Source organism: Cavia porcellus, unplaced genomic scaffold (genome assembly GCF_034190915.1).
Source record: "Cavia porcellus strain 051 isolate PalLab524CR breed Dunkin Hartley unplaced genomic scaffold, mCavPor4.1 scaffold_6, whole genome shotgun sequence".
Lineage (NCBI taxonomy): Eukaryota > Metazoa > Chordata > Mammalia > Rodentia > Caviidae > Cavia > Cavia porcellus.
The window spans coordinates 83,376,437-83,388,917 of NW_026947489.1; the positions used below are offsets into that span (position 1 = coordinate 83,376,437).

A 12,481-nucleotide genomic window follows, 5' to 3' on the forward strand; every position below is an offset into this window, starting at 1 on the left:
CTGGGGACTCATACATTCATTCTTCAGTTACTCACTGAGAAGGCACCACCTGAGCTGGGCCCTGGGCTGCAAAGCTGTTGCAGAGCCAGGGTTGCCCTCAAAGAGTTTATGCTATACTGGAGGAGACACAGCAGTGGTTAAAACACAGAGCGGCATGCACTAAAAGAGAGGACCCTCCAGGCATGCAACCAGGTAGGCACCAGCCCTGCGGTGAGGGAGAGTGTCCCAGGGAAGGCAGTATCTGAGGAAGAATGCAAAGGAGGGAAAGGCACTAGGTCAGAGAACGGGAGAGGAGGAAAGATGGCTCCAGGCAGAGAGCAGGACACAGCACAGCATCCTCGGGAAACTGCAAGAGGGTGTGCTGGGGGGGAGAGTTGGGGGGTAATAGCAAAGGGTGGAGATAGACAGCACAGGACAGGAGGCCAGGCCTGCAAATGCAATGTCAGATGTGCACTTCATCGAGCCTTGAGCAGAGCCATACAGGAGTGGAAAGAAAGGGACCTGGAGGGGCACCACATCCCACAGGTTTCAAGGCAACTGGGACCTCCTGCCCTTCTCGTTTGGGTCCTGGTGTCCCATCCCGACCTCTCCTGCTCTGCACACAGGGTTCATGGGCCAGAGCCTGCACATTAACACAACTGTGGAGCCAAATAGGAGACCTCTGAGTAAAAAGCAAACCCTGCAGTGAGCCTTAACCCATTCCTCACCACTAAACACGGTCACGCACTCCCTATCAGCTAAGACCTGCTCTGCAGACCATCCAATCAGCACCCTCGTCATCTGTGTAATGGAAAAAAGTGACTGTTTGCTTGGTGCAATAGGGCATGACACTGTTTACACAGAAATAATAGCCCAACTGTGATGGGTTCTAAATCTCCATTACAGCGAAAGATTTGAAGGAGCAAAGCAGTTAGAAAAATAATTGGTTTTCTTGTTTAGTTTAAAAATCCTTTATGCTTACAGATCATGGACTTCACACCTCCCTTCTTAGGGGCTTTAAAATTGAAACGAACAGGAGCTGGGAGATGAGGCAGGAGCCCGGAACGTCTGTCTTTCAGGAAAGCTCCTCAGAGCTGACAAAGTCAGGGTTGTTCTGGATTTCAGAGCACAAGAAGCACTGGTGTTAGTCACAGCCTCCTGAGGTAGTTACCAGCCTCAGAAGCAGCCTCTCTCCACAGCAGGAATGAAGGCAAGTGCTTGGTCCAGGCAGCCATGTTGGGGTCCAGGCCTGAGGGACACCCTCTAACTGCTGAGGGAGATTCTAGGACCTCTGCTCTTAAGAGAGGATAAACTGTCAGGTCATTTACAAGAACAAAAGGAGATGGGCAAAGATTCTGGTCCAAAGAGACATAAGTGAACAACAGGGTCCTGTCAGGCTACCTTCTAGAATCTTCCCAGAACAGGTCAATTCAGCTGTGCTTTACAGAACCAGCCTCAGATCAGGGCTAGGAGGCCAGTGTCTGGGCAGCTACCATGCCACACAGATCCCAGATGACAGCCCAAGGCACTCAGGCAAGCTGTGTGCCCACTGTCTCAGTAATCCAGATCTCTTCTCATTTCCTCTTTGGGGACAGCAGCCCTCAACCCTGGTGATAATAAAAGCTACAGGTATTGCATTTGCAGGCAAGGTACTGGTACCATGTGTACCCTCAACCCAATGAGTCCTCGAAACACCCGTCAGCATTGGTTCCATTCCCCATTACACTGATGAAGCAACTAAGGTCCCAGGAGGTCACACAGGAAGTAAGGGGTGGCACTGAGATCCAAAAGCAGTTTTACCTGCCCTCAGAGACTGAACTCGGAGTCACTCAGCCTTTGACTTCCAGATTAGACTAACTGCTGAGGCTCACAGACCACGGTGCCAGGGAGATGACCTTTGTTGGCTGAACCAAGAGAGGACACATCTGGCTGTTTGGTACACACTGCCAATACCCCAGCCATGAGCCAGAGAATGTTTCAGTGTGCAGGTCCTGTCACAGAGGGAAATGGCAATGTCAGATGGAGGGTGCGCGGAGGAGTAAGTACAAGACAGGCTTTTGCCTTCAGAATGGCCTTGGAGGGGCATCTGTAAGTATTCAAGGACACAGCATTATCCAGATCTCCTAGTACCTGTGCCCTAGGTTGCATCTCTCCAGGTTGTAGGAACATGTCCAAGGAATGCCCTTTGGTTGGCACAGCACAAAAAAGCAAATACTAAAGGGGAAATAAGTAACTACCATCCTCTGTCCTTCCTTCTTTCTATCCATCAGTCCATCTTTCATCTCTCTACTTTCATTCATCTTTCATCTATCTTCCTATTTACCCATCCAGTTACCCACATATCCATCTATCAATTGTCCATCTAGCCAATCATTTATCCTTCCTTTCCTCCACCCATCTATCCACCCACCCAACTATCCATCCTTCACCTGTATGTCCATGCATCTCTCCTTCTTTCTATCCTTCCATCTTTCCTTTATCCCTTCCGTCTGTTCATCTCTCCAATCACACTCCATCCACCCATCCACCCACTCATCCAATATGTATCAAGAATCCACCATGTCCTGGGTACAATCATCCCCATCTAGCCAGCCAGACTCTTCTCCAACATTTGTGGGAGCCCAGACATGCATACCTACAGAGTTCTTCCTGAGTGACAGTACCTGCCTTCAATCAAGGCTGGGACTGGGCCCATTTCACTGCTTTCCCTATCTGTATACCCCCAACACTGAATTCCCCAAGGCCTAACCATCTCTCTCACAAGAAGGGACTGGGCTGAGTGAGTTTTGGAAGGAGAAATACAGTCACTCCGCATTTAACGTATCACTCTCTTCTCACAAGGCAAGGGACCCCTTTAGAAAGAGTTAATTAGATGAAGATTCAGGGCACTGAGACTCACTCCAAACTTTCATAAAAGAGCAGGGGCCTCAGAACTCAGAAGAAGGAAAACAGACCTCAGGTTGGTCTGATTTAAGACCAGTCTCTGAAATATGATTTTCATTTGAAAGTTGGACCTAAATGTTGCCAGCAGCAACCTTAAAAAAAAAAATCAATAAAGGAAACAAGGGGAAAAGAGTATGGTGAGAAAAATGCAGACACTTATGAGTTCAAGACCCCGCGGGACACTCCTGAATATTTTAAATATCTTGGGGGAAAAAAAATGAAAACAGTTTCTCCCAACTTAAACGAGAGAAGGGAGTCTCTTTCTAGTCTGCAAATCCTTTGAGGCAATTCTTTACATTATTTACTAGCTTTTGATTATATTTTATGGCAGGGTGGGTGGCTGCGGGAGGGAGAGGAAAAGAGGGCAGGGTAAGAAGTAAGTGGGAGAAACCGGCTGCTGACATTTTCAATATCTGTCTGGAATATTTTAAAGCCGTTTGGCTGTTTGAAATCACAGTCTCTGGCAACAATGGACCTCTGCCTCCCGTACTTCTTTAGGTCATATTTGCATACAAAAGACCAGCTGCTGAGCAGCTATTATGCTGCGCAGCCACAGCGGGCCGGGAGAGCCCCAGCTACTGGCAAGTGTAAAAGAACCCGCAGAGACCCCATTAATTTTTCAGGAATTCTCAGACCCTGGCCTTTTCAAGGCCAGTGGGAAGAAATTCCAGCCTGAAGCCTCCCCACAGTTGCTGCCACTAAATGTTGGGTCCAAATGGAGAAATGAAGAGTGACAAGGTCTCTTGCTTAATTAGAGGGGCCTCTGATTCCTGATGGCCAGCCACAGCGGGCAGCCTTCCTTCTGGGACAGAGCGGGGGTAGGAGGGGGACAGGAGCACCGCTCCAGGGGGACGCACCCAAGGCTCCCTCCGAGTTCCGATTCCAGGACATTTACTCCAGCTATAAGCCATTAGGTGCCAATTTTTCAAATCAACCTTATGATTCTAAAGCCATGCAAGCATTTGCCACCTAATAGACTTTGGAAACCTTCTAGGGGGTTCACAGCTGCGCGGGTGCTCTCTAAAAGCGCTGCAATAAAGCGTTGTGATCTTCAGTGTTCTCAGGTCTTAAAGAAACTAAGGTGCAGCTAATTACAGCCTGGATTCCTGGCTGCCCCCAACCCACAAAGGTGGAGGGGATGGGGGCAGGGCATGAAAAGGCTGTAATGCAGGAAAGGAAGGGCACCCAGGCTCCAAAGGGCATAGCCTCAGCCTACTTCCGCCACCAACCAGAAATTCCCACCACCCAGACTCTATGGCCTCTGTGACACTGAAGGCTTTGAGTAAAGCTTGAATCACTGATGCAGAGATAGTAGCACAAAGCCTGCCATACAGCAGGCTCCTGTGTCCCTTCCTGGTCCTCCACTCCACCCATCCCAGGAACCTAAGTCCAAAAGTCATTTGACATTTATAGCAACTTATTTCGTGGCATAAAAGACAAAGCAGCTTCCGAACAAACCCAGCCAGGAATCTACCTCATCTTCTCCGTTAAGCACAGGAGCCCCGAGGACCTGAGTCTCTGAAAGGGGCACCTGTAATGTGTGGATCCCATCAACGTTTTAAGAGAAAATTTGCTCAGAGTGAACGTGCCTTAATTTAGGTTTTTAGAACCTGTCACCTAATCAGGCTAAACAGAAATATGACAGTAATGAAAAGTATAATAATAATAGTATCTCATGCTTGAAACTATTCTTGGTGGCTCCATCAAATGAAATCTATGGGATACACTCAGGTAGCCCAAGATGGAGGCATCTTCCGACTCTGGAATAAGATGGGAATTGCCAGCAGGAAGCAAAGGAGCTGCACCAGGTAGCAGGGAGGTCACAACTTGCTTTTTCCCAGTAATGGGGATCGAACTCGCAACCGCCTGCTCACAAGGCAGGTGTTCATGCCGCTGAGCTAAATCCCCATACAGTGTTTCCCACCAGGTGGCCATCCTCATGCCTGCATCGTATCTGACAATGGAGACAGACAGATTTCTCTTTCATTTTTTGCAGTGCTAGGCAAGTATTCTACCACTCAACCACACCCCCACCCTAAGCGGGTCCATTTTCTTCTCAGAACCAAGGATTGCCTGGCAAGGTCCTATGTCTTCCTGCCAAGTTAAAGCAGGAGACCCTGCAGGCTGCCCACTGGATCAGTCTTAGGGCAAGGAGAAAGGGACAGAAACAGAGTGGCCTCCTTGGAACCACTGGGGCTGGGGCTCCAAAGGGGCACCAGCATGGGAGAAGCAGCCCACCTGCCTCAATTTCCTTCTTTTAGCTAAAGGACCTGGCCCACACCCAGTGAGGTATCAACTGTCCTTTGCAGCCTTCCTCAGGAAAGTGGATTTCACTTTGCTTCACCCCATCTGACCCTCTCTGCCTGAGAACCGGCCACTGCTGGAAATGTGGCCTGTTCCTCTAGTTTACCTCCACATGCATGACAACTCTGTTCTTCCAGCTCAACTTTCTATCCTTCCTCACTCAGTCCTCCCCAGCATCCATCAAGGAAACAGAGCCACTCTTGAGTCTGGGCATATTGGGAGGAGGAGTCCAGTCTACAACAATCACGTTACATGTGCTTCTGGGCCTCAGGACAGACCGGGGGGCTGGGGCATGGGGTCCCACGGTGAAGCCAACAGAAATGAGAACAGAAAAGTGGCTGGGGAGGATGGAACTGGGAAGGGTTGCAGGGAAGAGAAGCAGAAATCCCCATCATAGCACAGCCACACGTAGTAATGCTCGTGGAAAGGCAGGGTGAGCTGCAGGGAAGAAACAGGCAGCCAGGATGGTGAGGCAAGAGCCCTGGGGTGTGAGTGGCTAGGATCTGGACTAACAGCAAACTCTGGGAACAGAAGGGCCTGTGCTGGGTGGAGTGAGACCTTAGACAGGAACTGGGGACAGGTTTGATAGAGGGTGGCTTTTTCAAAAGCCTGAAAAGCATCTACATTTTACTCATGCTGGAAATTCCCCAAGGGCAAATTTTTTTAGAAGTCATTTCAAAACTATTGATCCTAGTCAGACTGAGGTTCTGCCTGGCACCCCTCACCCCGCCTGCTACTCCCACTCCTACATGCATGACGTGGAGGACCCAGTCTCACCCCCACTGTATGGAAAATGTGCTGTCCCTGTCCCAGGCCCTAGTCCCAGCAGAAAGGAGACAAAGGATGGATGTGGCTGCCTATCTGCACTGTTCCAGAGGCCATGTCTGGGGTCCACCAACTGCAAGGAGGGCACCATGAGAAGCGGCTGCTTCCTCCTGGACCTGTGGCCTCTACTGAGCTCAAGGGACATGCCTAAATCTCTTCAGCTTTGGCATCACATGGGTGCCTGATAAACAGGCAACATAGGTAGAATGTGTGCTGTGGGCACAGCACCAAGCATAGCAGGAGGAGACCGCATCATCCCAGCAATTAACAGGGAAGGCAGGAACTCCGGCTACCCAGAGGCCTCTGCTACATTACAGGCTTAATGGCCCATGATGCTTTGGGGGCCAGCATGCCCCTCTTGTTGAATTTCAACTTGGCTAGTTCTGCACTTTGCCTAAATGGATTGCCTCTCAGGAGGAAATGCTTTAAATGATAAGGCTCATTCAGGGGATGTCCCTGCCCTGAGCTGCAATATTTCTTGATCAATAGAAAGAAATTCTCTCTAAAGTAAGCAGACTCACAGAGGCACCTTTGTTCCTGGCCCCATCCACATGGCCCTGCTTGGCACTAAATCCTGGACAGTGGACTTCTTTAAACTCTTGGAAGAGAAGTTTTGCCTAGGAATAGCAGGGAAACCTAGAGGTTGTGAGACAAGATGTTCTGGGCTTCTGTGGGTACAATACCTCCCACTGCAGAGGAGAGGGTCAGGACTGGAACATGGGAAGGTGGCCACCCATCTCTACAAGATGACTGTGACCTACACAGTGAGGGGAACCAAGAGCACAAGGACAGGAGAGGGGTGTGTATAAGAACAGGTGGGGAGGAAGAGAAGGAGGATAAGAGGAAGAAGAAGAGGAGAAGCAGGAAGAAGAGGGGAGAGGAGAGGATAGGAGAGGACAGAGGAGGGGAGGGGAGGGGAAGGGAGGATGGGAGAGGAGAGGAGAGGAAAGAATTTGAGACAGAACATAGGGAGTTGGGGAGGTGGAGGAGGTTGACAGAACCAGAAGCAGGTGGCACAGGTTGTCTTGTGTCCCCACAGCACTAAGATGTTACAACCTTAATCCAGAACCTCAGAATGGGACCTTATTTAGAATTAGATTTTGCTGTAGATGCAACCAGTTATGCGAAAATGAGGTCCTACTGGAGTAGGGAAGGACCTCGATCTAACCTGATCAGTGTCATAAAAAGGGGAAATTTGGACACAAGACATGCACATGGGGACAAGGCCCATACATCTCTGGAGTTGAGGCCACCCTGTGTGTTATGGTAACTTTAGCAGACTAACACAACGGAGAGAAGGAAAAAAAATGAGAGAGAAGAGGAAAATGGAAGATGAAGAGGAGGAAATCTGTGCAGAGCTGCCATCTCCTTCCTAAACCATGACCTTGCTGGAGCCAGGTGCCGGGTGACCTCACTGGCCCCAGCGGCAGGTGGCTTAGGAAGGGGAGGTCCCCCTGCTCGCTCCCCCTGCCTGTCCGTCTTCCAATCTGCTCTGCTGAAGCTACCTCTTAGGAAGATTAATTTTTAATAAATCAGCGCTCTTGTTTTTCTGTACTTATTAAAATTTAAGACAGTGAGTCATTGAACCTGTAAGGCCTGGGCTGACTAATTACCCGGGCACAGCTGCCTGGGATGACCGTGCGGCCCTTGGGGAGGAAGCAAAGCTGTCTGTGCTGGGAACGGACAGAAGACTGGGTGGTGACGCTGCCTCCCTGTGATCGGTGCAGTCACTCTGTCACTGCTGGGCCAAGGGCAGGGAGCGGTCAACTCGCTCACCAGTCCTTACCCTTTGGAGGAAGTGGGCCATTGAGATAAGGGAAGACTCAGGCCCTGCCATGTGCCCATAGGGCATTTCCAGTTACCCTCTAATGAGGTGTCCACAAAGAGGGGTACAGCCTCTGCCAAGAGGGTCTCAGCATGCATCGGGGTGGGGTGTGGGAAAATACACAGCTTCCTACTTTCCTTCTCACCAACTAGCCAAGCATGCCCTGATGCTGGCTGGACACTGCTCCCCGCTCAGGACCTGTCCCTTTCCTAAGAAGACTCTGCCTTCTTAGGCAACCTCACCTTCTGTGCAGACCCCACTCTCTGCCTAGAAAAGCCCTCCTCTGTTCCAGCTCAACAGATTCCCACCTCCGCCCTGTGCATGTCCCAGCACTGCTAGACTGGGCCCTGACCACCTCCACCCCAGGTCCATCAGCCTCTGCCCCCATGTGCCCTTGGCCTGGCATGCTGGCTGCAGTCTTCCCAATTCCCACTCTGGGTGGCGTCTTTGTGTGCCGCTCCTTCCCTCTGGAACCCTGAGCACCCTTCCTGGGAGGGACCTGCTTGCACCTCCAGCTCCGAATCAGGCCCCCCCCTCCCAGCACTCTCCCGCATGAGTCCTCCATCTTTCCACCCCATCCACGGCCATGCTTTCCCTGGGCACACCTCAGGTCATGCATCATTACCATGAAGGCCCAAGGGTGAGGTCTATTATGTCCTATCTCCAAAACCCAGTACAGTGTCTGGCTCATGGTACATGAATAAACAAACACAGGGCAGTAGTTACAGACAACATTAATCAAACATCCCTGGGAACCACGGGAGATTTATGGACCTGAAGCCAAAGGTCAAAGGTTCAGGACCTCCTATCATTCTGACGTCAGAGGAGCAAAGCAACAGCAGATGATTCACGTCTCCAGGCCACTTGGTGCCTTTTTCTAGAACATCTGACCGCAGGCAACAACCCCACACTGGATCTCCACTTTCTGCCTTGCCTGCTTTTGCCTCACTCTTTTCCCTTTCCACCCCCAAAATAAAGCAGAGAGCACTTCAAACATTGACAAGGACCCAAGTTTAACCCAAAGGCAATCTGTAAACTGCCACAGAGATGTTTGTGAGAAACACTTCACCCTAGTCCCAAAACACCACAAACAGTCTAATTTTTGTGCCACATAAATTACCCTAAACTCAAGTTCTACTCAACATTCATTAGATGGAAAGGAAAACATTAAATAAGCACAGGCCTACTCTGCAAAAGCTTCTATCCAGCTCTTACAAAGAGGTAGGCAGTCCTCTGAGCCAGGCAGCAAAACAACCAGTGCCCAGTCTGGGCAAAAGGATCTGGTGGCAATTAAAAAGAGCTGCCATAGCTACCCAAAGCAAACAACCCAACACACTCACCAGGTACCAGGCAACCATGAAGCAGGAACAGGCAAGGGAATTCTCAAATTATCCTCCCATGGCCTCCCCACACACCAAACCAGGTTCAAGACATAGTATTAGCAGCAATTAAGAGCCCAATTATGTTCTGGAGTTTGCAGCGGGGTGAACCTGAGTTATGGGCTAAGCCCCCGGGCTTCTGGCTGATCACACAGAGGCAGGTACAAAAAGAACACTGGAGCTGCACTGGAGGGTCCCAGTCCCTGTATCCAGTGGTTTTCCACCAGAGACCTTTTTGGCACTCCAAAAGCTGGCTGGAAATTGCAAGTGATGCCATGTTCTCTGCTTTTGACTTGAGCCTTAGGAACACTGGTTGACCTGGAGCTCTGGGGGTCACTGAGAGGTTTCATATATTATGCAGTATATATACTCTGTACGTGTTTATGTGTGTACACACACACACATATAATACATCAAGGCAACCTATTTCATTTGCATATTCTCTATATGATGTCTGATTTATACTTTTACATGAGTTGACAAGATATATCTGACTACGATCTATCAAGTCTGACTTCTCAATATTTATTAATTGATTTTTCAAGAGGGAACTATGTTATTTCAGGACCTAGGGTCTCTAGGTCCTGAAAAAAACAACTTCTAAAAAATGATAGAGATGTTTAAAACATGCAAGTAACTCCATTGGAAAATCTGAGGCCTTAGTAAGGGAAGGGACTGCAGAAAGACTCTCAAGGAATATTTCAAGGGACACTGGTCCTGTGGGATTTTCCTGACACAAGTCTAGCAGACGAGTAAGTTCAGGAATCATTACTGACCCTATCCTGCTTTTAGAAAATCAGAATACTTATCAGCAGACTAAAGGCTCTTAAAAGTCCTGCACTCTGGCGGTATGTAACTCAGTGCTTGCTGCATTTGTTTGGCTATGGATCTTGTGTGTCTTCCAACATCTCTCAATACCTTGAGGAAATGTGGCTCTAGGAGAGAATTTCAGTCTTCCAGCTAGGATTCAGTCCTGTCCAGAGAAACAGTGAACTTGGCAGGGGTGGGCAGTCTGACCACACGGTACAGCTCTAGGCTTTGGAACAGCATGCTACCAATTTTTTCTTTCCCTCTTCATTCCAATAGCCAGGAACTTTCCATTGAGATGTCAGTAAATCCACAGGCCCCAGAGTGCATGGCGATTGGGTGGGAAAATATGATGTCTTGTTCTCAACTCAGGAGAGCCTTGGCTAATTCAGATAAGTTCCTCTGGCAAGGACACTTAAATGGTTGAGAACGACCTAGAAGGCAATTGTCTGCTAAAATAAACTCTAAGATGATGCAGCTCTGGAAACCATATCAACATTTTGCAGTGAAGATTTGCTGACCCAAAACCAGCAGGCCTGGGATTTAGCCTGATTATGCTCCTGAGTAGGGCCTTTGGCAGAGTCCTTGACCAAGACTAAATCTCCAAAGCAGGGGAAGTCAGTGGTATTCTTCATTCCCCCTCAGAGGCTGAGAGCAGGCATGGACCTAAAAATGCGGACTCATCCCTTTTTCCTCTGCTCCTCCGCATTGCCAGCTCCCTGCCAAGGACAGGAACTGCTCTTCACCATCTTTGCATCACCAGGTTAAGCTTAGATAACACTGATTACTGTTACCATTAAACAGTCGTAATTGCTTTCCACTGTTTATTTGGTGCTCAGAACCCCATTGCCTTTGTAGTGTGAAGGTTCCAAGAGGACCATCTCTGGGGCATCTGATCTACCTTCACACAAAGTAAGAAGGCACATGGTTAATGTGTTAATGTGTTTACTACACCTTTTCCCCAGTTCACTCTCAAGCGTACTCCATAGAGTCTGTGCATAACATTCATGCAGGGGGATCATGGAGATGGGCACGTGTGTGTGTTTGCATGTGTGTACATGCGTACCGAGGAGGGGCAGATCACAAGTTGCCTGAAGGATTCACAGCAGATCAGCACAAAGCCGGCTCTGCTGGCCACACCATGCTACCTGCTTCTTCAAGCACAAACAGGAGGCCAACATTTCAAAATTGAGCTCCCAGGCTCTCCCCCGTGGCTGTCTCTGCTGTCTCAGGTCCCAGCTCACCAGGGCCCTCAAGAACATCTCTGTTTGTCTTGGACTCACTACACAGAAAACTCAAACACGCCAGGGCACAGGGAGAGGGAGCTGGCCTTGTTTACAGATGGTCTCTGTAACGGCTGTAATCTTTAATTCATAACAGTCCCGTGAACCAGGCGCACAGTGCACAAGGGCAGAAAGCTGCCCCCCTTTCCTAGGGTTTAAAACCAAGCGGCTGTGCAGGAAGTCGGTTTTCACAAGGCAAAGAAAGGAAAACATGCAAATTCACAAGCAATGGCTTCAAGTCCCCCGTTTCAAGTCTTAGGATGGCTGCCAAGAGGTCCAACTGTGACCCTGGCTCCCTGTGTGAGAGTTGGGTTGGGGGGGGGGCAGGGTTGTTTCTGTATCATCTAGGGGTGACCACAAAACCATCTTCTGTGCAGTTACCATAGAGAGCAACCATTTGATACATGAGCTGCAACTGACAGCTGGCTGTACTCTAGAAGGAAAGGAAGTCCCACCACCAGCATAGGCTCACATGGGGATCATAAGGAGGGGACCTGGAGTCACCAAACATCTCCTGAAGGGCTGTGAGAATTTATAAGACAGATGGGGAGCTCCTGGTGCTCAGAGGTCACCTAGTAGTTTCAAGATCATGGCAACAGTGAGGTTCCAGCCAGGTCTTCTCATCCCTGCACAGGAGCAGCAGCAGCCACAGCCAGAATGAGATATGCGGCGTGACCTCAGACAGAGCCACACCAGCACCCTGCCTCTGGAACCAGAGAGCTGGACTGTTGGGAGCCGTGGCACTGTCAAGTCATCAGACGCGGTGATTGCGAGGCCTGTGGGAAAGTACAAAAGCCTGAGCTAGATTACCCCTCTCATCGAGCCCGCCTGTGTGGCACCTGTTTCTTATCACCCCACTAAGTTCCCGCCTCACAGGGTAGTCTGCCTAGCTATTAATCCTATATATAGCCAGTGCCTCCACCCCCGAGAGAGAGAGAAGCACGAAAGGAGCCGCGGGGAGCGGACCGGTAGAGGCTTCGGGGGAGACTGAAGCACAAAAGGAGCCGCGGGGAGCGGACCGGTAGAGGCTTCGGGGCAGACTGAAGCACGGAAGGAGCCGCGGAGAGCGGACCGGTAGAGGCTTCGGGGCAGACTGTATAAGGAGAGAATAAAGAAAAGCCTGACCACCGCCAGAC

At 49.8% G+C, this 12,481-nt stretch overlaps 1 protein-coding gene and 1 long non-coding RNA gene across 21 annotated transcripts in view; both read right to left on the reverse strand.

Moving 5' to 3' along the window:
- Msi2 (musashi RNA binding protein 2) overlaps positions 1-12,481 on the reverse strand; it is a 359,255-nt gene that overhangs the window by 175,637 nt on the left and 171,137 nt on the right. The gene's annotated exons all lie outside the window — the stretch shown is intronic.
- Positions 11,383-12,481, reverse strand: part of LOC134476521 (uncharacterized) — a 35,825-nt gene continuing 34,726 nt past the window's right edge. The window contains exon 2 of the long non-coding RNA XR_010048247.1: positions 11,383-12,121. This is a non-coding gene — a long non-coding RNA (uncharacterized LOC134476521). The remainder of the gene's footprint in view (positions 12,122-12,481) is intronic.